This window comes from Phalangium opilio, unplaced genomic scaffold (assembly GCF_054372755.1).
Source record: "Phalangium opilio isolate 3A_F unplaced genomic scaffold, DU_Popi_V2 ptg000003l_1, whole genome shotgun sequence".
NCBI lineage: Eukaryota > Metazoa > Arthropoda > Arachnida > Opiliones > Phalangiidae > Phalangium > Phalangium opilio.
The window spans coordinates 11327408-11339681 of NW_028324145.1; positions in this window are offsets into that span (position 1 = coordinate 11327408).

Genomic DNA, 12274 nt, shown 5'->3' on the forward strand with positions numbered 1-12274 from the left:
GTAGTCCGATTGGGGCTTACTCCTTGGAGAGTATATATTTAGCTTTAGGATGGAAAGAGTTTCCAATTTTAAAGCTGTACTCCATCGGAATTGATATCCTTACAAACTTATAAAATAGCGATTGGAATTGATGCGGGCCTGCCCGATTATACAGAATTTTAGCGCGCGCTTTTTGATCCTTTTGCCCGAAATAAACTTTAGCAGATTCCCTACAGGATCAAATTTGGTCGTATAGCCTAAAATGTTTTTAATCTTTATAGAAGAAGTATAACTGGCCAATGGGAAATCAAAAATATTCGCAAAACTGTATACGGGTTTTTATTAAAATGAAAGGAACATTAACAAATTAATTTCAAGCGGCGTACTTCCGCTGGAACTAAATAAGTTTCCCTAAAGTATGTTGGCGCCGCGGTCAACCCTTTTAAGAAATTACCTCCCGAGCAGAAATAAATTAACTAGAAACTACCAATTTATAATTATACCGTTCAATTGACACCGTATGAGCCACGATAAGTCTTTGTTTGTGGCAAGAACTTCCGTTTTAGAAACTTCTATCATTAAGATACCAATTCTTCATTTCTACTCAAATTTCTCAATACTTAACTTAAGTGGCGGATCAGGGACTTTCTTTAGACATCGGACTAGAAATTATCCCAAGGAAATTATCTTAGTACGAACAACAAAGGCCTATCGATAACCAATAAGTGTATAAATGTCGTGCAGCTGAAAAGACCGAAATTTAAATCAAATGGATGGCTCACTAAAATACCTCTAAAATTTTGTTATTTCTTCTTGAAATGCCCTAGCCTAAAGTCCATACAATATATACGGGAAAGATTTAAGTATATACCAAGAAGAAGGCCTTTTAATTCTTTGGGTTTCTGGCGCGTAACTTCAATCGTTCAGCACACGTCGAACTTTGCGGAACTATTCGCTTAAGATATATTCGTGATTGGTTCGACAGCGAAGAGTGGTTCCCCCCACTTACTTTCAACCCTTTTCCTCCTCCCCCACAGCAGCGACTTTCGTCGACTTACAATCGCCTAAAATTTGCAATGCAAAAATTCTGGGAAAAGACGGGGGACCTGCAAAACTAAACGCCAAAGGGGATTCCAAAAGAGAAAAAGCTACCTCCAGGCTCTTAGCGCTATCCCATAGAGCGACCAGAGAGAATAAATAATAGTCGATCCTTGAGGAGTAGATATCGTATCCTTTCTCAAAGAATATTCTGATTTTCCCTAGCAGTTGATTGAGAGTGAGACAACCATTCACTCTTCTACAGTTAATTCTCTTTGTTCCAACCATCTCTTTTAAGTCCAGATATTTGAAGCACGAAATTTTTGGTCCCGGGGAATGTTTTTAAGCTATATTTAGCCAAGAGTTTCTTAATGAAGTTATTTCCCTTGATAGCCCGCGGAAAGAATTTTTAAAAAGCTTATTATAGAAAGTTTTCATCGAAGACAAGAGCGACTTTGCGTATAGCTTCGTACCATATTAATAAATATTTAACTTGTCAAAGGCGGGAAGAGGTTAGCGCTTAATATTTACGAAAAAGGTCTAACGCGGTTGCTGATAATATATACGTCATTTAGGCTTAAAATGGGATGGCCCGAATTTCGGGGGGAAAAAAATAAGATACTCTTCGAATTTTCGACGCTACCGAACGTGAAAGGGGCTTACCCAAAAATAGCCTAACGTGACGTTATTAAATGATTTAAATTTCAGAGCAGTTAGGAAAGAGAAAAACCTTCAGCTGACAAATATAACTTCGGGTTAGGAAACTTCTGGCTAAACTTTGTTCTTGTCACGTGTCACTTGTTTGGTTTTTTCTACGTCTAAAAATGTATTTTTCTTTGTTTTTAAGTCCTGGAAAAAAATTTGCCGGCATTCTCCACCGAATTAAAATAATCCTAACGTCGTTGAAAATACTCTTTCGAGCTATTTTATATTTTCCTTATTTTTGAATGCCTTCGAGGGAAAAAGATATTTTAAACAGTACGAGAAGGATTAAAAAGGTTGGCGTGGGCTTTAACTATTGCGTTGTCACGTGATTAGCCAATACGGTCCTAAGCCTTACGTAATACAGCACGTGAAAACAAGAAATTAGGCTTAGGTCGATATAGAGAAAGAAATAGAACTAGGTTTTCTTTTTAGGGTCCAATCATCTCTAATAGAAAAAGCTATCAAAAGGAAAACAAACTTTGTTGAACCTGACGGCGGTATTCCGTCCAATGTTGCGTATATAAAGAAATAAAAAAGAAAAAAAAGTTGTTTCAAATTGGCAAAAGAGCTACGGTGGTAATAAGAAAAACGTACGTTATCAACTAAGCCTATATGGGAAAGGCGGGAAATTGCGCGCGCAACCACACAGTGGCACGCGGAGGAATCAGGAAAAAGGCTATAAACTAAGAATCATTAATTTTTCAAAGTTAGCAAAAATGACAGGCGAATTGGTCTAGATTACTTCCAGACGGCCAACATAATTCTCTCTCTCTCTCTCTCTCTTGGAGCGAACCAAAACTAGGGGGAATCCTGGAGGAAATAGAAGGGTTGGAACGGAAGAAAAGGGTAGTGGACCGACAGAAAGGAAGACTAGCAAACGCAGCCGGAGAAAAAAAACCTGACAAGAAAGATAAGGGATGGACTCAAAACCCCCTGTAAAGAAACTTTGAAACTATTTAAACAAAAACAATATCCTCGCTCCCATATATAAAATAATAATATGTATGAGGCTAAAAATGCGTATTGCAGGAGCGGCCGAACCACGGGGGTACAAAAAATAATGCTTTTCAAATACAGCGCCTGTAGAAATGTTTACCCTGCCGCACTCTGACGTTCAGGGAGAAGCAATCTTACAGGAGCTAATTTATAAAAAATAAAACTATCTCTAAAATTTAAAATAAAAAACAAACTGACCACATCAACATTTCTAAAAACCCCAATTTTTGGTTTGAGTTTAAAAAAGGGTTAGGAGAAAGAGAGAGAGAGAGAATTTCCTTTTGGTACGACGATGCTCCCTGAAAGTGGGCTGCTAGCTTTTTTTCCAAAGCACCCACCACCTCACTCTGCAGGGCCCATTCTATCTGGTTCAGGGGGATGGGGGTGCACTTTCATCGCCATTACAATTAATCTTCTTTTATGGGCGCCAGATGGCCCGGGCCACGCTACTCGATTTGGGCACGGTTTCCTGACTAGTAGTAGTACAGTTACAGTCGGAGCTCCCAATGACTTTGCCACTTTTCTAGAAGGAACTAGGGGGGTCTTCTAGTCCAGTACAATCCCGATAGAGTCCCTTCCCCCCATGCTTTCCATGATCCATCCACGAGTTATTTGGGGGGGGGGCTAAAAACAAATATCGAGAAATCATTGATTGGCAACTATTTTCTCTTCTCTCTCTCTCTCTCTCTCTCACGGGAATTAGGGAGGTGCAATACCAATTTACGGAACGGAGAATTCTTTTCATTCTCGTGGCTTCAACTCATTCTCATCATTGTATAGGATCCGATGCCATCCCAATCTTCCGGCGGGCGGCAAAAACTACCCAAATTTCCTCATTATCATCAAATGTAGCCCAGTCTCTTCCTTCCTCGACGTTTGATTTCCTTTCCGGTCTCATCTTATCAAAGAGACCGTTCCGTTTCTTTAGCCTTAAACGTATCGTATCTACCAAGCGAAAGATAACTGCTCGATTTATAATTAAACTACAATTGAAACGTAAATATCTGGTTTGTGAATGTAAATAAATATACAGTAATTAACTTTAAATATTAAATATTAAATATTAACTATTATATTTTTCTAAAATTTAACAGTATCATCTTCTAGTTTCACATTATTCTTAAAAAAATGGAGCTAAGGTCAAAAGTCAGGAGTTTGAGAGAGAAAAAAAAGTGACGAACAAACAAGATTCAAAAATATTCCGGAACTTATCCGGAAGTTCACTCGGGCGTTAATGAGCAGAAACTTATTTTTTTTTTCTTTTCCTTTTTTAATTTGAACGGAAGTGAGTAAGGTGCGGTGATGACAGAACTCAATAACTTAATTAAGAACGGCAGAAGAAGATTGACCTCGATCGATTAGAGAGTCTTTTTTTTTCTTTCTTCTTCAATCTACGTCTTCTCTATTTGAAGTTAAATTAGAATGAAAGAGAAGCCGAAATTGGATTCAATCGAATTTAGGGGAAGAATTTCCGAATCATCATGACTTCAATTAAAGTTAAAGAGCTCTCTTGATGGCCGATTCATCGTCTTTCGATACTGACTAACAAAGACATTACTTATAACCAAACCGGGCAATTCTACTGTATATACCAGGTTTCCAATATTTATCTAAATTTCACGAGCCCATACTAGGTAAGATGGTTGGGTGCTACTAAGTTTATTGTTACTACTGGACTCGGGTATATACTGACTAACTGACTGAGATTGAATACAGGGTTGCCACTCAATTTTCAGAACCAAATTCCCTGATTTTTCCAGGTTTTCACTGACCTTTTTCTTAGATTTTTCCCACGTTTTAAGTGCTTATAATTAAATAAACTCTCTACAATAAGTTTTCCAATGTGTTTGTTGCACCAAAATGAATAAGAAACATTTTAACTATAAATAACAGCCTGAGAGATTTTTTAGAGAACATTTACTTTACAAAAACAATTCTAGACAACATTTTTAAGGATTGCTCTAGAGTTTTCGGTGTTAAGAGAGGATGAGGAAAAACTTTCATTACTCTTTCAATAAAGACTTATCCCCAGAAATTTTACCGACTAAAATAAAATTCCCTAACTTTTCCCAGACTTGGCTGAAGCTTTTGAAATTCCCTGACTTTTCCCTGACCTTTTCGGCACATTTTTAAATTCCCTGGCTTTTTCAGGTCTGTGGAAACCCTGGAATAGATAGATTTCAACAACCACATCTACTTCTTTCGATGGAAACTTAAGGTTTTCGGATCGTTAGGCTTAAGATGTCTGGCCCGCATCTCTTTCGGCGGCTTTTGACAGTAATGGTTTAGGAATATATTGGATATCATAGCGAGAACGGGCCTCGGGAAAAATGGAAACGAGCTAGCGAAGCCCGAGAGGAGAGAGAGAGAGAGTATATTTTATAATGTCTTATAAGAGAAAGATCGGCCTTAAAGTCTAAAGGGAATGATGGGGTGAATAATTTGAAAACAGAAATGGTCTTTGGATAACCTCCAAAATAGCTTTCGGCGCCAAAGCATTAGAATATTTTAAAATTGATCGAGCTAACAGTCTTCAAAAACCCCCTCCCACCTCCCGGTTCGTCCGTCTTCATGACGCAAAAAAATATGAGAGGAACCCTATGTTACCGAGAATATCAAAATATTCCAGAAGGCTATTCTTCGGGCAAGAATCATTTGTAATATGTCATAAGTTTAAAACTCGAAATTTTAGTAAGTCAATTCCAAATATGATGCTATAAAACGTACAAGGCAATTCGACGAAATAAATTATTCAAATCATACGGTTCTCGCGTAAGTATTCGAAGCTTCTACGGAATTTAATATAAGAAAAGACAGCTAGAATTGGTAGATATATAAGAATGGCTTTCAATCAAAATGGTCTACAGAAAGTCTATTTTCTCTATTCAACAGTATAAGATCTTTGGGAAGCTAGCTAGACAAGCATGGCCTACTAGGATATTGATCATGTAGGCATATATAAAAAAACCTTGGAAGGTGAAGGTGTAAGCGGAAGAAAAATAAAAGGGAAAAAAATCGGTTTCCGAGTAACAGTTCGGAATTGGCTGCCAAAAGAGAAGAAATCCAAAAGGTTGGTTGGTCTAACCGGGGGGGGGTGACGCGGGGGGCTTCCCTCGGAATTCTATATAGAATGCGGCTAAAACGTTATATAACAAAGGAATTCTCTTTCCAGATCGATTTACAGAGAGAAAAGACCGGAGCCTCCCAAAAAAACTTTCTTTTTTATTTTGGGTTCCGGGGTGCGAAAGAATGAAATAGCACCCCCTATTATACATTAAGCCCTTGTAGAATGGACTGAGAGAGAAAAGGTTAGAGTTTATACGAAATTTCACAAGGAAAAGTACACCAGAGGTCAAAGGTAAGGCGTAGCTATACGTTATATAAAACACCGTAGAGAAAAAGAAATAGTTTGTTCATTCTCAACATGGGATATAGTTACTATTCGGTTCAACAACTCGGTAACGGTTCGATCTGCCAACCAAACTTTGAAAAAGTTTAGAAACTAAAATAGTTCTTTAAAAAAAAAGAACTTTCCAGCGTTTTAATAAAAAGGAAATTGAAAGCCTCGTGTTGATCTACTTCTCAATGACACGCAGTTATCATAGAAAAATCATTCGTGATTTGTTTTCGTTTCTTAGGTTTTAAGACATGGCCAATAAACTAAAATGTTTCAATACTCTAGCTCGTTCTCGTATGGGTTTGTTTCGGTCGCCTTTACAAAGCAATTTTCTTTATTAGACCACTCTATTAAAGTTGGAAACATCGATATAAACCCCGGGAATGGCACGACCTAAAATAGTTACACTGTTCGTTCAACAAGAACCATCAAAGGTAAAGCCAGCAAGGTATATACATAGACATTTCGTTTGGCCTTGGTGCGGTTGCTATTGATTTGAGCACCGGAACGCGAATAGAGTACAAAGAAAGAAAGGCATTTTGGGGGGAAAGAGAAAACTCAAGCCAAAAGATAGAATATTTGTTCAGAAAAGTAGGAGTTTGGGCAAAGAAAAGAAAAGAAAAAAAAAACTGGCCAAAATCAAATAGAAACGGCAAGCGACTTAACGAGGTAAGAACTTGAAACAATTTAAGAGGCGAAAACGAGATTGGGCTGGAATTGGTAAAGATTCCTTGGCTTTCCAGGACTGTACATACCCAAGCTCCCCGAGGTCTGTGTCTATACATCTATAGGAGGGCCAATTCACCAGCTACCGGGACTCGGAATAAGATTCAACGCTATAAACGTCGCCCCCCATTCTCTTTTAGGAGACAAAACTAAAGTCCTCCGTTTCAATACTCGTATACTGTAGAAACAAACCTAAGTACGCGAAGTAAAATACCCTTAGACAAACTTGAAAAGAAAGTCGAACACGCGCACTTGGTCCAATAATGTTTGTTAGGAAACCTCTAATTGGTTGAAATATAATTAACCGGATTTCAGGAGGAAAAGGGTTGAAACTATAGCTCCGACATTGCCAAAGCTGATAGTTTCCGCTCCTATGTACACCCTGGAATTATCCTCGCCGAATTCTCAGAATGGTATGTATAATACCGAGTATGGAGGAGTTGGTTGGGTTGTCCAAAAAGAAGATTCGGACGGTTGGAGGAGCAATGTTTGTTTGGGAGCAGCGAGAGTAGAACGTTCTATTCAATTGTCGGATCTCAACACAAACACACTTAGGGAGTTTTCAAGGGGGGGAGAGAGGGAGAGGGAGAGAGAGAGAAGGGAAAATCTCGTGAGAGAAAACCCCAAACTCCCATTTCTATTCCTTCATCTTTCAGCTTCTTCCATGGCAACGACACTTTCACTCTCAAATTTCAGCCCCCCCCACCCAATCTCTCCTTCAAGGTTTATCCGAATATTCAAAATAGAACCAGTTGGTTCACGCCTCTAGACCATACGATCAACTAAGGAAAATCACTACTACATTTGTTATATCTTTTAAAAGTTGAAACTGAGGAAGGTGGAAGGTTTTTCATTAGAGATTTTCCACAAGAAGTTTTGTCCAATTCCAATGGGAGATATATTCCTTCCCCCCAATAGTATTTTGGTTCTTAACAAATATTATTTTAAAAACTCTCCCCACCAACAAGAATATTGGGAAGAAAAAAACAAAGAAACTAAACAAATAATAATAACAATAATAAAAAAATAAACATAAAGGCCCAACGTAACTTTCATTTTTTGTGGCCAGAAAACAAAATGTAGGCCTATTTATTAGAAATTCCTACGCCATTACTGGCGCTTTTTCTTTATAATATAAACAAATAAAAATATCTGGTTACTAAGGGCAAAGGTGGCGAAAATTTCCTTTTGAAAAAAAAAAAATTGTTACCATTGCGCTATACCAAAATAAAGAAGTTAAGTCGTTTGATTTCGTTTTATGGTGGTGGGGGGATAAGGGAGATTTGAAGTCCCCCCCCCGGCAGGACTACAATGATGGGTGGTAAGGAAGTCAGGAGGAGAATGAAGGAGGTAGTTCACTCTCCTTCGAATTGAAAAGGAAATCAATGATACGTTTCTTTCAAGATAAAGTTTCTATTCTAAAAAAGGCGACCGATCAAATGAAAAGAGGGGATGGGGGGTTAGGGGGTTAGGGAAGGGCAACCAGGCCTTGATTTTACTTTTCTTGAAAACTTTTATAGCCCTTTTTCTTTCTTTACTCTTTGCTCTTTCACGAAAAAAAGGGTCGTATCTTATTTACAATAGCCTTTAACGTATATATACGGCGAGACTGAGTGAGTTCTTTGTTTAGGTCTATTTCAATTATTTAATGGGTTTAAAGCCTCCAAAAAACCCAATTCCTCGTTATATACCTTTTATGGGATCACACCATATCCCATCCGAAGTCCATTATTTGAAATAAAGCTACGAAATTTTTCTCATTGAGTAGGCCTACTTGGAAAATTAAGGAAAAAAATCTTAAAAACTTACACACTGCAGTTGTGTACATATTTCTTCTGCCAATTTACTGAAAGAAACCCAGAGAAATCTGTAAATACACAAAAAAAAAAGATATAATTAAAACATTAGAATATTTAATTTTCTCTCGATAAATTAGTTTAGGACACAAAATTAATAATTAGGCAACACCTCCCCACTTTCCCGGGTCAGAGGTCAACCAGGCCCATTATCGACAACAGCCTATCTTTCATTATAACAGATGTTCAATTCATATCTTAAGATATTCATGGTGAAAATGAAAGAAATCAATACGAAGGCACTCGGTAACCTCTCTCTCTCTCTCTCTCTCTCTCTCTCTCTCTCTCTCTCTCTCTCTCTCTCTCTCTCTCTCTCTCTCTCTCTCTCTCTCTCTCTTATTAGTGGATACGTAATAAGCCCACTATGTTTAACCTTTGGAAGGAAAACTTCTCTAGGAAGCAAATGGCTATTAATAATTCTGGTTAGATAAGCAAGCATTCACCAAAGTTCGAAAAGGGGGGTAGGGTTTTAACGCTAATAAAGTGGGATGGCTCGTCACATTCGATCGAGTATCGGGGATCATTGGCGCGTGAATTACGTGGTATATTATATACGAGAACGGTGGTCTAGTAAACATCTCAACTCGCTATAGCTTCCCCCCCCTACCGCACCTATCCTTTGCCTAATTTCCATCTTCCAATTTGGCACCGAAGTACGCCCACGCCTAGATAAGATTTCGCCTGATTTAGGCCGGGCTAAGCCATGCAATCATAACGAAAGGTTTACGTAGAGGTTTACTTCGGTGGCAAAACACAATAGCTATCTCTGGAGCGGAGCTAGCTTCTAGGACTCGTCTCCTTTTGAAATAATCCCATTCTCTCGGAAACGGGCCTAGCTCAGCGAAATACCAAAGGCTTGGAGTACGCGACCCAACCACTCCATCCATTCCTCTTCCATCTAAGACCAGAATGGTTCAGTTCAATATATATATAGTGTTGGAGGGAAACTTTATAAGCCTGTTTATGCTAACTACATCAAAATTCGTCGCCATCGTTGCCTTTCTCTGTTAGATATGTAAAATAGATGGTGATCCCCTTTTCTCCCGCTCCACTAAATGATGTTTTTCCTTTTCTTCCCATCCGTGTACGCGCTTTTCAACTTTTCTTTCACCCCAAAGTATCTGAAGCTAAGAGACTTGGGTAGCGTTACAGCTAACTACCCATTGTCACATTGTGTCTGTCTTCCAACGTCTATACTAAACCATCTTTTCTCTTGGTGCATGCGCTCTTGAAAGGAGTCAAAAGGAAGATTCGACAAATTGGAAAATATCAACTTTCTTAGAGTGAAAGTGAATATCATTTTGAATTTCATACAGAGTATACTACATTCGAATGGGTGTAACCACAAAGAGTGATTAAAGCGAGACTCTAACTACAAGAAGAAGAAAATATGCATAAGCAATAGAAATTGATATACATCTCTTATAGACTAGTATTACAACAATTCCCGAGTCAACATGGTCAGACCAGTTTCTAGAGTCTCGCTTTAAAAACTGGTCAAACGCGATAAAGTCATTTAAACGTATCATATGGTTAAACGGACTGTAGCAAACTCCGGATGAATTGCGAGGGAAAGCGCCGATGTCTCGATTTGAGCGGGAATGTTCCCTCACGTTGGCGTTTTAAAATCTAGGGTTAAGAGTATAGGGGGATGCAGGGGAAGCGAAGGACTAAAGACTCGACTGAGCGATCGGATCGGTTACTGATTGTTGAATCGACACACGTCATCTTGCTCCCCGAGTTGAATAAATTTCGAAAAGCCAACTCGGCTTCTTCCTATGGCCTAGCCTAACTCTTTTTTTGTCTTTTGGCGAAATGTTACTCGCTTTTAAGCCAAGCGGGGAATATTTTTAACCGAATGGCCCATCCGAGTAAATCCTAGGCTTATAGCGAAATAAAAAAGAAACAAGACGTTTTCCTTCTCTCTCTCCCTCTCCCTCCCTCTCTCTCTCTCTCTCTCCGTCTCTCTCTCTCTCTCTCTCTCTCTCTCTCTCTCTCTCTTATCTCTCAGGCGGCGACTGTCTTTTTCAGTAGTAAGTTCCTTTGTTTGGCAAAATCTTTCCAACCCAAAACAAAAGAAATTAAGAAGTATCTCGAGAAAAGGAGAAACAGAGCGCAAAAACATTTGTAAAACTACACGTACACGTATATACAGCTTTCCCAGCCCATCTTAAAAAAGAAACTAACAAAATTTTATCTAACATCTTTGGTACTGTTCTTTCATTCTTTACTTCTAAGGCATGAACTTCGACAAATACTGTTTGTTAGATCAAAGAAGTACAGATTTTTCTCTTTGTAGTCTACCCGAGTTAGTCGAAACTGATACGAGGAAAGCTTAAAATTTATTTTTCTTCGGCTAGCTAGCTAGCTGATAGTTCAAAGAAATCGCTCGGAAATAATATTTTCCATTCCCCTTAAAGAGGTTTTCTCTCTTTTATAAGCAAACTCCGAAACTGTCACGTACATACGCGGGCGGATGGACCTCTTTTTTAACTTGGAAAATAGTCCAATAGGGGAGAGTAACACTCCGAGAAATCGTTAAACTTAAGCGAGTACAGTGCAGTGCAGTGCAGTGTACTTCTTACCTTAAACAAATAATATTCCATTAGGACTAAAGTATTATTTAGCCTATCTTTCAAAAATGTGATTTGTTTTGGAAAATAATATTATTATATCAGGGATAGATTTAATTTTAGAAGTAGGAATGGAGAACAGGGTAATTTGGGCGCGCGTCAAAGTCCCGGACCCCCTTCTTGCACGGGACGGGGGTATGAAAGAAGAGACGGGAGGGTCATAGCGACAGAGGTAAAAAGAAATTACCTCTGTATTTTTCGCCGTCCCCGTCAGCAACGTCATCAAAACGTAGATTAAGTGAGCCAATAAGATAATTTAAACTTTTCGTTACCGTGTTGGAGGGAGGGGCTCTATACTGGGCTATGAGTCATACTAACCGTTCTCCATTCCTACTTCTAAAATTAAACCTATCCCTGATTATATAATAGTTTGAAAAACCATTTTGTATCTACATTGATTGATTCGAATATTTATCGCGACCAATGTCCCAGTGATATATTTATGGTCCAAGCTCCCAAGTTACAGACAGAGAAGGAAAGCCCACCATCCAAAAAAAGGGGGTCCTTTTTTTCGGCATTACCCCATAGCTTTGAAGCTCATTAGCACGAACTAAAACTCCCGTAGAGAAGAAAACGATGAAGGGGGAAAATAAAATAAAAAAATTTAGGCTTTTTTTTTTACTTTCTTTCTTTCTTCATTTTGTGTGTCGTGCCTGTCGTTGAATTCCCAAAGTTTTATGGCTCGATTATTTTCTATATATACTATTTCATCTTGGGCGTGAAAATAGGTGGGGGCAATGGATGTATAAAGACATTACTGAAATACCGGAGTCGATGTAAATACCGAAAGTAAAAAGGGTTTTTTAAAAGGGACGCAATTTCCCCCGAACCCTCATTTCATTCGACACCCCCTACCAACCATTCTCGCTTTAGAGTACTCCCAAAAATTCTCTAAATTGAAATGACAAAAACTCGTGGGTGTCGGAGAAAAAAAATTCCTCACA